At 38.1% G+C, this 12,522-nt stretch overlaps 1 long non-coding RNA gene across 2 annotated transcripts; it reads left to right on the forward strand.

Moving 5' to 3' along the window:
- The first annotated feature begins 1,103 nt into the window (after positions 1–1,103).
- Positions 1,104–9,831, forward strand: LOC139943687 (uncharacterized). 2 transcript variants are annotated; one of them, XR_011786878.1, is made up of 8 exons: positions 1,104–1,519; positions 2,299–2,403; positions 3,326–3,468; positions 4,304–4,389; positions 7,229–7,414; positions 7,857–7,989; positions 8,129–8,346; positions 8,605–9,831. It is a non-coding gene; the product is annotated as an uncharacterized lncRNA (long non-coding RNA). The 2 variants fall into 2 exon arrangements; XR_011786877.1 differs by having other exon boundaries at positions 1,105–1,519; positions 2,311–2,403.
- The last annotated feature ends 2,691 nt before the right edge of the window (positions 9,832–12,522 follow it).

The following is a 12,522-nucleotide window of genomic DNA, read 5'->3' on the forward strand; positions in this document are numbered from 1 at the left end:
GAGCTGTTGATAGTGTAAAACATACTGAGAAACTGCTTCCTGAAGTGGCATAGATTTAAAGAAAGCGGTAATTTCTCACTCAAATAATAAAAAACTTCTGGCTAGAGGTCTTTTATTCCTGTATGAAAGCACACAAATTCGTCAAACAAGGGTGTTTTTTTCTCTCATATTTTTCTCGCAACTTCGATGACCAATTGCGCCCAAATTTTCAAAATTGTATGCTGATGTTGGGATACATCATGTGAGAAGACTGGTCTTTGGCAATTACCAAACGTGTACCTTCCCTTTAAAATATAAACTGGCTCCTTAAGATATCTTTCGGTAAACAGTATTGTCCAAAGGCCCGCACTTCGTGTATCACAACTGACATAAAAAAATAACAACTCTGTGAAAATTTAGGCTCAATCGTGCGTTTATATGGATGATTTCATTCGAGACCTCAAGTTCTAAACCTGAGGTCTCGAAATCAAATTTGTTGAAAATGACTTCTTTCTCGAAAACTATGGCACTTCAGAGGGAGCCGTTTCTCACAATGTTTTATACCATCAACCCATTACTCTCCCCATTACTCGTTACCAAGTAAGGTTTTATGCTAATAATTATTTTGAGTAACTACCAATAGTGTCCACTGCCTTTAAATTATATCTTTCTAAGCAAAAGCATTCTATAACAACGGTTACAAACGCTTTTCAAAGACCAACTCGACCGATCCAAGGCAACGTGTTCCTTTAAGTAAAAGGTTTATTATATCGTTAAATTTGTATCTAAACAGTTAGCTTTGCTTAAAGAAAAAAATGTTTAGAAATAAGTTTAAAATTTAAACAAACTTTACTTATAGTTTAGAGTTTATATATAATGATATGTTCATTTTTACTAATGTTATCATTGCTATAGAGAAATGACGACATGTAAGGATACAAATTACAATTCAAAGTTAGACGTATGAAGAGAAGTCGCGAGACGAGAGACGTCATAATGTAACTTTATATATTGACCAATCACAGCTGTCTATTGAAGAAACCCAATGATATTAATGAGTAAACTTTAATTCATTGATTATCACAACAAAGTGATCATTGATAAATTTTGAAAGATAATTAAGATTTATCTCAAAACAATTTACAACCAAATCAACTATTTTAAGCAGGAATTTGAGTGATTTGAGTGACGCACGATTTATGAAGTGCGCCCTCTGTCATGTCAAAGTTTTTCAAATTTTAAACGCCACCGATTTTTGTTTAGGGGAAAAAGTTGTTTTCTTTCATCCAAGCAGACAAACCAAGTGCTAAGTTTTTGGTTTTGTTGGAAAGCTTTTGTGTGAATTTCTTCTCATTTGCCCAACCCCAATTAGCCATTTTCTCGGCTTTGTATAGGATCGAGACTACGTGCGCGCCTAGATGGTCAGACTGACGACATCAAGAAGTTAACAAGATGGCGACCATCCCCGCGCTTTTGGTGACTGAGAATTCCTGAATCCAGCGAGCTGAGGAAGCTTAAAATGTCTTCGTCAAGGACACCTGTAAGTTTGAAATTTATTGCAGAAATAATATGGTAACAATCTGCGCTGGTGGTGTGGTATTTTGGACTGAATTTGCATGTTGAAGTTTTTTTACAAAACTGCTTTGTCCTCGGAAGATTTTTTTGAACTGAAGGTTACCATTTAGTTTTAAGACATTGTTTTGCCAATTTTGGGGTCAAGACTTGTAGCTCAGAATATTAACTAGACGGGGGATTTATTTTCAAGACAATTGGAGTCAATATGAGAACACAGTTTTTTGATCTGAACTGTTTCATTTGAAATAAACTACTATTAAGGTCTTTTTTTTGGGTGGTACTCGGCAGAATTGAACAATAATTTGTGAGACTCAAATTCAACATTGAACTTTAACAAAAATGTTGAATTAAAACAAGACCTCCGGACTTGTCCTTTTTCTTTTAGTTTACTGGCCTGAAACAGAATTCAATGGCCCGGGCAGTGTAAAGACCGAACCTTAAAATTAAAGCAGCCGAAAGAAGGGTCGAAACAACAGAAACATGCAAACTGAAAGCACATTCTTTTAACCCTAATTAGTTTTTGAACACAATTTATTGTATAACACTTTGGCAATTCCTATTATTCAATAATAAATTTACTCAGAAATTTGTAAATAATGATTTTTTAAATAATGTTATGCCTTTGGTGAAATTTACAAAGAGTCGTACGTACCTTTAAGTGGCGGGGGTGGGGGGGGGGGTTCTATCCAAACCTTTAAAAAAAATTAATTGCCAGGGTCTATGAAATGATAATTCATTTGGAAGAACATTCTACAGGTTCAACGCTCAAAGACTCGCATCAGAGGTGTGCAGCGTTGCTGTAAGAAGATTGACGTCTGCTCATAAACCAGTTTAAGACTGGACCTTGAGGTAAGATTTCTCCATTAACATGGCTTGCTGACTTAATCTAAATGTGGACCTGTAGTTTCAACCATGAATCTGCGTTTAAATTACTATCCCTTTATAACCAAGGCTTTCACACACATAATTTTTTTTCAGTAGAGTTAAGCCTGTGTGAAGAAGTTTACCTTGAGTCACAAACTGTCGTTGTTTTGTATGCAGTGAAAACCAGACTATTTCATGTAAAACCGTTAGAGGAACATGTTGCCTTAGATCGGTCGAGTTGGTCTTTGCAAAGCGTTTGTAACCGTTTATTATGAAATGCATATATGGTTAGATTAAAAGTAGAATACATACATTTGCCTCGAAATTGCTTGGTTTTCCTTTTACTTTGCGAACTAAAATGGTCGGCCATTTGTAATCGGCCGACGGCCATTGTAATCGGCCGACTGTGTTTGTCGCCGAGGTAAAAGGAAAACCACGCAATTTCAAGTGATACTTGTGTGGATCATTATATTCTACTTTTAAAATATCTTTCTAATCATTTGCATTCTATAATAAACGGTTACATACGCTGTTGAAAGACCAACTCGACCGATCCAAGGCAACGAGTTCATTAATTTAAAAACTTCAACAATAGCCAAGTGGTGCTACTAAAGATCAAATTAGTTTTTGTTTTGTTTTTGACAAGTATTTGTAGCTCTTTGATGGTATTCTTCAAACAAGTAATTGGGTGGCATTGTTAGCTTATGCGTAAAGCGCTCACCTCTCACTGAGGTGACCCTGGTTTCATACCCAGCCAGGGTCATATGTGAGTGAGTTGTGCATTGTTTCTCTGTGTCGAGAGGATTTTCTAGACCATCTGGTTTTCCTCCCTTGGTAAAAATCAAACCCTTTAAGTACTTGTAAGGTTATCATGCCTGAAACAGTGTTTATTTGATTTGTTTTTCAGGACTTAAGATGGAGTGACATCGTGGCATAGGGAGTGACATCTTGACGCAGGGGGTGACATCATTGCGGCTATCAGTTGGAACCTGGAAGACCTTGGATAGGTTTGTAATGGTAAGGAGGCAGTGAGATGTGACATTTCAAATGGTAAGTTGACTTACTCAAAGCATATTTATGATAATTATTGATAATAAAATGTATTAGTTTTAAAGCCATTGGACCCTTTCGGTAAACAGTGTTGTCCAAGGCCCACACTTTGTGTACCACAACTTCTATATCAAATAACAAACCTGTGAAAATTTAGGCTCAATTGATCATTGGAGTCGGGAGAAACAACGGAAAAACCCACCTTGTTTCCGCGCGTTTCGCCGTGTAATGACATGTGTTTAAAATAAATCTGTAATTCTCGTTAACGAGAATTTATATTGTTTTGCGGTTTTCTCAAAAAGTAAAGCATTTCATGGAATAATATTTGAAGAGAAGTCTTTCACCATTGCCTTCTGTAAACCCTGCAAGTTATTTGTAAATCTGTGAACTTTTATTTTTTTTTTGAACGGAAAAGGTCCAATGGCTTTAATCTGAAACATCAGTAATTTTAAAAATTATACTAGTACCAATCTCCTCCAGAAAAATACTTCTATTCAATTCAAATCAACTGTACATTTACTTCCATAAAGCAAAGTGTACATGTGTCAAAGACATTATAAACAAAGATATGTGAAGAACTATTAGAATAGTAGTTACATCAGACAAAATAAAGAAGAAGCAAATACTTCTATCTGAAATACTTTATTGTCAAGGAAATAACATTTGAAGATATCATGTTGCATATTATGACTGCTGCATTCAAAACAAGCCTAGTGTTAATGTGTATATAATACATGTAGTCAAGAACAAAATACAAACTATAGAGTGCAATCACAAAAGTCTACAACAATGGTCTATGTTTTCCATTTTTTTTTATTATGATGTTCTAACACAGGGCCGTCTTTATGCGTTTTGGAAGAAGGTCTTGCTGCAAGACGAATGACGTCTACTCAGAAACAAGTTTTTAAACTGAATCTTGAGGTAAAATATCTCTGTTAACTCGGCTTGCTGACTTAATCTAAATGCTGGCCTGTGTTTTGTACTGTGGCTCTTAGTTTAATTTAATATCCATTTTAACCAGAACTTTAACAAATCTAAGACTTTTCTGTGGAGTTGAGCATGTACCATGAAGAGTTTACAATGCGTCACAACTGCCGTTGTTTGTTGTAAAACCTTTAAAGACTTGAACATTAGCCCAGTGCAGTGATGAAATGTTACATCAAATTACATTTCATATTACAAGCATTAGTGTATGTGGTTCAAAAAAAGGGAATTTGAATTTGTTGTCAGGACTCAATATGGAGTGATATTGTGGCATGGGGAGTGACATTGGCGCAGGGAGTGACATCATTGCAGCTATCAGTGGGTAGCTGTCAACAACACCATGACAACATGGAGTTGTATTACTGTGTGAGGGCTGACATCTACATGTACTCATCAAAAAGCTGTCAATGGGAACCATGACAACAGGGAACTGTTTCACTGTGCAAGGGACGTACATTATCTTACTAATGAGCGGTCAACAGGAACTATTACATTATGTAACTGTGCCGCTCTATGAGTGGCGTACATCTTCTCATCGAGCTGTCAATGGGAACCATGACAACATGAGGCTGTTTCACTGTGTGAAGGATGTACATCTTTTCATCAACAAGCTGTCAATGGGAACCATGCCAACATGGAGAAGTGTTTGAGGGACATACATCTACTCATCAACGAGCTGTCAATGGGAACCATGCCAACATGGAGAAGTGTCACTCTGTGAGGGATGTACATCTACTCATCAACGAGCTGTCAATGGGAACCATGCCAACATGGAGAAGTGTCACTCTGTGAGGGATGTACATGTACTAATCAACGAGCTGTCAATGGGAACCATGCCAACATGGAGAAGTGTCACTCTGTGAGGGATGTACATCTACTCATCAACGAGCTGTCAATGGGAACCATGCCAACATGGAGAAGTGTCACTCTGTGAGGGATGTACATCTACTAATCAATGAGCTGTCAATGGGAACCATGCCAACATGGAGAAGTGTCACTCTGTGAGGGATGTACATCTACTCATCAACGAGCTGTCAATGGGAACCATGCCAACATGGAGAAGTGTCACTCTGTGAGGGATGTACATCTACTCATCAACGAGCTGTCAATGGGAACCATGCCAACATGGAGAAGTGTCACTCTGTGAGGGATGTACATGTACTAATCAACGAGCTGTCAATGGGAACCATGCCAACATGGAGAAGTGTCACTCTGTGAGGGATGTACATCTACTCATCAACGAGCTGTCAATGGGAACCATGCCAACATGGAGAAGTGTCACTCTGTGAGGGATGTACATCTACCAATCAACGAGCTGTCAATGGGAACCATGCCAACATGGAGAAGTGTCACTCTGTGAGGGATGTACATCTACTCATCAACGAGCTGTCAATGGGAACCATGCCAACATGGAGAAGTGTCACTCTGTGAGGGATGTACATCTACCAATCAACGAGCTGTCAATGGGAACCATGACAACATGGAGAAGTGTTACTCTGTGAGGGATGTACATCTTCTCATCAACGAGCTGTCAATGGGAACCATGCCAACATGGAGAAGTGTCACTCTGTGAGGGATGTACATTTACTCATCAATGAGCTGTCAATGGGAACCATGCCAACATGGAGAAGTGTCACTCTGTGAGGGATGTACATCTACTAATCAACGAGCTGTCAATGGGAACCATGCCAACATGGAGAAGTGTCACTCTGTGAGGGATGTACATCTACTCATCAACGAGCTGTCAATGGGAACCATGCCAACATGGAGAAGTGTCACTCTGTGAAGGATGTACATCTACCAATCAACGAGCTGTCAATGGGAACCATGCCAACATGGAGAAGTGTCACTCTGTGAGGGATGTACATCTACTCATCAACGAGCTGTCAATGGGAACCATGCCAACATGGAGAAGTGTCACTCTGTGAGGGATGTACATCTACCAATCAACGAGCTGTCAATGGGAACCATGACAACATGGAGAAGTGTTACTCTGTGAGGGATGTACATCTTCTCATCAACGAGCTGTCAATGGGAACCATGCCAACATGGAGAAGTGTCACTCTGTGAGGGATGTACATTTACTCATCAATGAGCTGTCAATGGGAACCATGCCAACATGGAGAAGTGTCACTCTGTGAGGGATGTACATCTACTCATCAATGAGCTGTCAATGGGAACCATGCCAACATGGAGAAGTGTCACTCTGTGAGGGACAGACATTTACTCATCAATGAGCTGTCAATGGGAACCATGCCAACATGGAGAAGTGTCACTCTGTGAGGGATGTACATCTACTCATCAATGAGCTGTCAATGGGAACCATGCCAACAGTGAGCTTTGTCGCTTAATGAGGGATGTACATCCACTCACTAATGAGCTGTCAAAAGTAACCATGACAACATATGGAGTGTTGTTGTGTGCAAGGGACAAAGATCACCTCATCAACCAGCTGTCAACAGGAATCATGACAACATGGATTTGTATCGCTGTGTGAGGGATGAACATCCACTCACCAATGAGCTGTCAGCAGGAAGTCCATCAAGTATCACATCAGAAACATCTCCAAAATATGCAAATATATTGACACAAACACATGCCATGCTGCTGCCAGAGCCCTTGTGTTGTCTAGACTGGATTATTGTAACTCTCCTCAATGGTATTAAGCAAGCTGACATTGACTGTTTACAAAGGCTCCAAAACAATGCTGCTTGGATCATTTTCTTGCAACCTAAATACACACGCATCCACTCTTATTATTACTATTATTATTTAGCTGTGTGAGGGACGTACTTCAACTCATCAACAAGCTGTCAGCAGGAACCATGACAACAAGGTGGTGTGTGAGGGATGACAGCTACTCATCATCAAGCTGGCATTGGGAAACATGACAACAAGGAGGTGTGTCACTCTGCAAGGGCTAACATCTACTCATCAACAGCTTCGTCGAGGCAAAGTCAAGGTAAAAAATATATACTAGGCTTGAAACTTGACAAGTTTTAGGGTGTGGTACCATTTTAAATGGATTTGGTTGGAATTAATTTTGAATGATTGAATGGCTCAAGCTTATGTTTGCTGAAAAAAAAAATCTACCATTTAAGAACAGTATTTTAACTTGAATTCAAAGGTACACATCTTGCAAGTGCAACATGGACACCATTTTTTGACACTTTTCCTGTGAAGGTTGTCAGGTTATTTTGGTCTTTGAAAATCTATATAAATATGGCAAATTTAAATTGAGTACATTGTGTATTAAGACTTTTGTAATCATTATTTAATATTCGCATGACTATCCTTGAAATGTTTGTCTTTGGAAAAAAACACTTCACTAATGTTAAACTTTTGAGATTTGTTTGACAAAGGTCTTCATCAAATGTTGACTTGATTTATAACTCTTTATACAGGTTGTCAAGAGATCGTTCTGATGCAGTGTTCCTCCAACAACATGGACATTGAAAGCATCAATCTGGGTGTGGCTTGGCTAGAGGTTAAACTTTTAAGTACTTACTACCAAGCTGCAGTATAAGCAACTTCAAGGTAAGACCTTTAAGAGAATAGCAAAGTGTTCTGCTGATCCCATGAAAACACTGTATAGGTGTTGTGAACTTAAGTGTTTGGCCTGTTTCAATAAAATGTTGAACATCTATTTAACATCTATTAAATTGTTGTGTATTAGGTTATCATCTGGACGTGCCATGATGTATGCTCAGCTGTCAACATGGACCAAATAGATGCTGATGATGGAGTCTTGTCTGAGGTCAGGATAGGTCTTCTTTGTACTTGCATGTCCGATCGGAGAGTGTTGTCTTTGAACTTGTATCTTCTCACCGCAGTTGATGAACAGAAATGACTGCTTGAAACAACTAACTGGTGAAGCTGTGTGTTTCTTCAAAGGTATAAACAATCACAGATTGCAAGTTCTATTTGCAGTCGTATAACCTAAACTTACATGTATTGGGTCTGGTATTTGGCAAACAGTCTTATGCCAACCTCTTCGTGTCAAATCAGATTTGTTTTGAACATTTTAACATTCTCCATTCAACTATCACAAATACTAATAGTTCAAATAAATGGTTCAATCAAAATGCTCCCTTTATATGCTCGAGTTGAAGTTTAAATTTTGTTTTTGTTTTTCTTTTTCTCACGTATTAGATGTTCACGGGAAAGATTAAAATCAGCAAGTGCAGACATCAGTGGAACTTTGAGTGTGCAGTTCAGCATGAGTGAGAAAGCCAAGATTTAAGTAGATGTTCTAACTTTCCAGCAACTACCAAGTTTGAAATGGACATTGGTGAAACAAATTATTGATTCACCTGAGGATGTAAACAACAATTAACAGTTTATTTTGAGTCGTCTTACTTCCGGACAAATCTTCCTATGCACAATGATGTATCACTTGATCTTCCAGAATTCATCTGCAGCAAAACTGAACTTCAGCACAAGATGATCATCTTTAGGAACAATGTAACCGTTTTATACGAGGTTTGATTTTAGTTAATGAGTGTTGTTAATATTTGTTTGACACACTGGGATAAGTAACTCTTGTTATTGTTCTAAAGTATCTGTTGTGGGGTGGGAGATGACAACCTTCGTGGTCCATCATGTTCTAGACTAATGTCATCAAACCAAACTATGTAGCAACAAGCTATTTCTGTATAGTCATATATGTGTAATAAATAAGTAATGATTATAAGTTTAGCAGTTCCTTTTTTGGGTCTGGTAGTTAAACAGTATACATGTATGGCTTAAAATGTGAAATAAATACATATAAATATTATGGAATCAAAACCAACTCTGTGCTGTGTATGGCTTAAGAAGTGAAATAAATACATACAATAGTGTGTTGATTATGAAACAAAAAGATTGTGCACTTTTGATTATCTATAATGCAGATTACCCCATTGTTATGGGCAAAGGACAGTAGGCAAACTGGGCAAACGTGAGATAAACGTTTTTTTAGAGGGGTCAAAGGTCAAAGTTCAGGGGTGAGGGGTGCAAAGCAAAGTGGGCAAAGGACTGTGCTAAGCAAAGTGGGCAAAGTGGGCAAAGGACCATGTGCAAAGCAAAGTGGGCAAAGTGGGCAAAGGACCATGTGCAAACCAAAGTGGGCAAAGGACCATGTGCAAACCAAAGTGGGCAAAGGACCATGTGCAAACCAAAGTGGGCAAAGGACCATGTGCAAACCAAAGTGGGCAAAGGACCATGTGCAAACCAAAGTGGGCAAAAGACCATGTGCAAACCAAAGTGGGCAAAGGACCATGTGCAAAGCAAAGTGGGCAAATGACCATGTGCAAAGCAGTGAGCAAAGGACTTTGACCCCTCACCTCTCACCCCTGAACTTTGACCTTTGACCCCTCTAAAAAAAACGTTTATCTCACGTTTGTACAGTCTCTATATGGTTTATTCTATTTAAAATATAGACTCAAATAAAGGACTCATTAATACAACTTGTTTTTATTATATTTCTTTATTTCTTACTCCCATTAAGCAAATACAATAAAATGTACTTTATTACAACTGTTTAGATAAGTTAAACATTCAAAATTAACTGTTAAATTAAAGTACAAATAGACATAAGAAGAGAAGTTGTTAGAAAATGTAGAGAAGTTGTCAGACGTATGAATAGAAGTAAATTAGACATATGGAGAGAAGTTGTTAGACGTATGGAGAGAAGTTGTTAGACGTATGGAGAGAAGTTGTCAGACGTACGAAGAGAAGTAAATTAGACGTATGTAGAGAAGTTGTTAGAGGTATGAAGAGAAGTTGTTAGAAGTATGAAGAGAAGTTGTCAGAGTATGAAGAGAAGTAAATTAGACGTATAAAGAGAAGTTGTCAGACGTAAGAAGAGAAGTTGTTAGATGTATGGAGAGAAGTTGTTAGACGAATGAAGAGAAGTAAATTAGATGTAAGAAGGGAAGTTGTTAGACGTATGGAGAGAAGTTGTCAGACGTAAGGAGAGAATTTGTTAGACGTATGAAGGGAAGTGAATTAGATGTACTGAGAGAAGATATCAGATGAAAGGAGAGAAGTTAGACGTATGAAGAGAAGTGAACTACCATGAGAAGGGAAGTTGAAGTTGACGTTAAGCATTTGTCCACGATAAAGTGAAAGCAGTCTTTTCATAACAAGAATCTGTACAAGATGACTCCATTGATCCCTGGTCTTCTCAGTTCTTTAATGTAAGCTCCATGATGGCGCATAAAGATTGTACCCATGGTCCTGTAAAGACAAAAGATAACAATTTATGGTTACAAAATGAAAAAATCAACTTCGAATCAAGATCGGATAGTATGTCTTACTCAAGTGGACTACTTGACACAAGGGAAGTGGTAATTAAACGTAAAAAGAAAATTGAAAAAGACATATGGAGAAAAATGGCACTTATGGACTTATGGAGAGAAGTTGTTAGACTTGTTAAGAGAAGTGAATTAGATGTATGAAAAGAAGCGAATTAGACTTAAGGATAGAAGTTATTAGACGGTGGGAAAGAAGTAGTTAAACGTACGAAGAGACGTGAATTAGGCGCAAGAAAAGAAGTTGTTAGACGTAAGGAGAGAAGTTATTAGAGGTTTGAAGAGAATTAAACTAGACGAAGGAGAGAAGTTGTTAGACATATGGAGAGAAGTTGTCAGACTTAAGGAGAGAAGTCGATAGATGTACGGAGAGAGTTGTCAGGTGTATAAAAAAAGGTGAATAAGATATACATATGAAGAACTAGTGTGCATCTGCTCAACGCCTTTCACGGCGACCCGTTCAACACGGGAAATTCCCCTCAAATTCACACACTCGGGAGACATTTTCATCAGTTTAAGAAAAGTGATTTTGTTAAACTTACAAAGTCGCTCGGCATCGTATAGTATATATGTTCCTCTTTCGAAACAGTACACTTTTTATATAAATAAGAGCCAGTAAAGAGGGGCACTTTTTGATTGAAAAAGATGCATTTTTACTAAAATAATCAGTTTCCTATGGAGGTCACACCACATTTTGTCATTTTTTGCAGGGGTTGTCCCACTAAATTCAACGGCAAACTCGCTAGCAGTCTCGCACCACCAGAAGTCGCATGGTTTATGAAACTAGATAAAATAAGCTTTCCATCCATGTATCATGTTTTGTGATTGGTGGACTGCAAAAAGGGGCACTTTTTGTGTCAAATCATGAAGTCCGTTAGAGAGCTTGCACCCCCAGAGTCTGGACTACGAGCCATATGGGTAGTGCGTTATGTTGCGGAAAGCTAGACCTCTTCAAACCGCGCGAAGCACAAACATCGTTTAATTGGAAGCGGAATACGTCGTTTGGCAAAGCTTTTTGTTGTTTTAATCCATCGATCTTATGCCTCAACAATAAATTTATATTTAAGAAGCATTCTGGTTCAACAATGTAGTGTTTTTAATGTCCAAAGGTATATTTGAATCGTGGAATTTTGTGCTTTACTTCGACTCGAAAATCACTCGACGTGGCTGGATTACTACATTTAGTTAATAGGGGTGTTTTTTGCAGAATATGTGGTGGGCACGCCAAAAATGCTAATACTTCGTTAAAAAAATTCCAAAAAATATGGGACTACATAAAATTATCATTCAACACATTAGTAGAAGGGTCCCATGTCCCTTTTTTTTTTAAAATGGTGTACAGAAATAAATTGACGAATCAAGTTTGTTGTGTAACATATCAAACAATTTTTGTCATTGTTTATGTAAACTATGTTCAATATTTCTGCAAAATAACTGTAATCTACTCTACATATGCGACTTTCAATGAAATGATTTATTACTCCTACTAACTGCAATGTTTTTGTTTTAAATAAACCTTGTGCTTCCTGCCACTTCTTACGAAGTCTAGAAGTTTGATCCCCTAAAATCTAAATGAATTGTCCCATTCCTGGCTGTGCGCTCAAGCCGTTACACAGTCAGCTCACACACAGCGTGAGGGATTATCTGCTCAAAACGGGGCCAAAGTTCTTCATATGGAAGAGAAGTTGTCAGATGTAAGGAGAGAAGTTATTAGAAGTATAAAGAGAGGTGAATTAGACGTATGGAGAGAAGTTGTCAGACGTATGGAGAGAAGTGA

The sequence above is a fragment of the Asterias amurensis genome, chromosome 11 (assembly GCF_032118995.1).
Source record: "Asterias amurensis chromosome 11, ASM3211899v1".
NCBI classification, from domain to species: domain Eukaryota; kingdom Metazoa; phylum Echinodermata; class Asteroidea; order Forcipulatida; family Asteriidae; genus Asterias; species Asterias amurensis.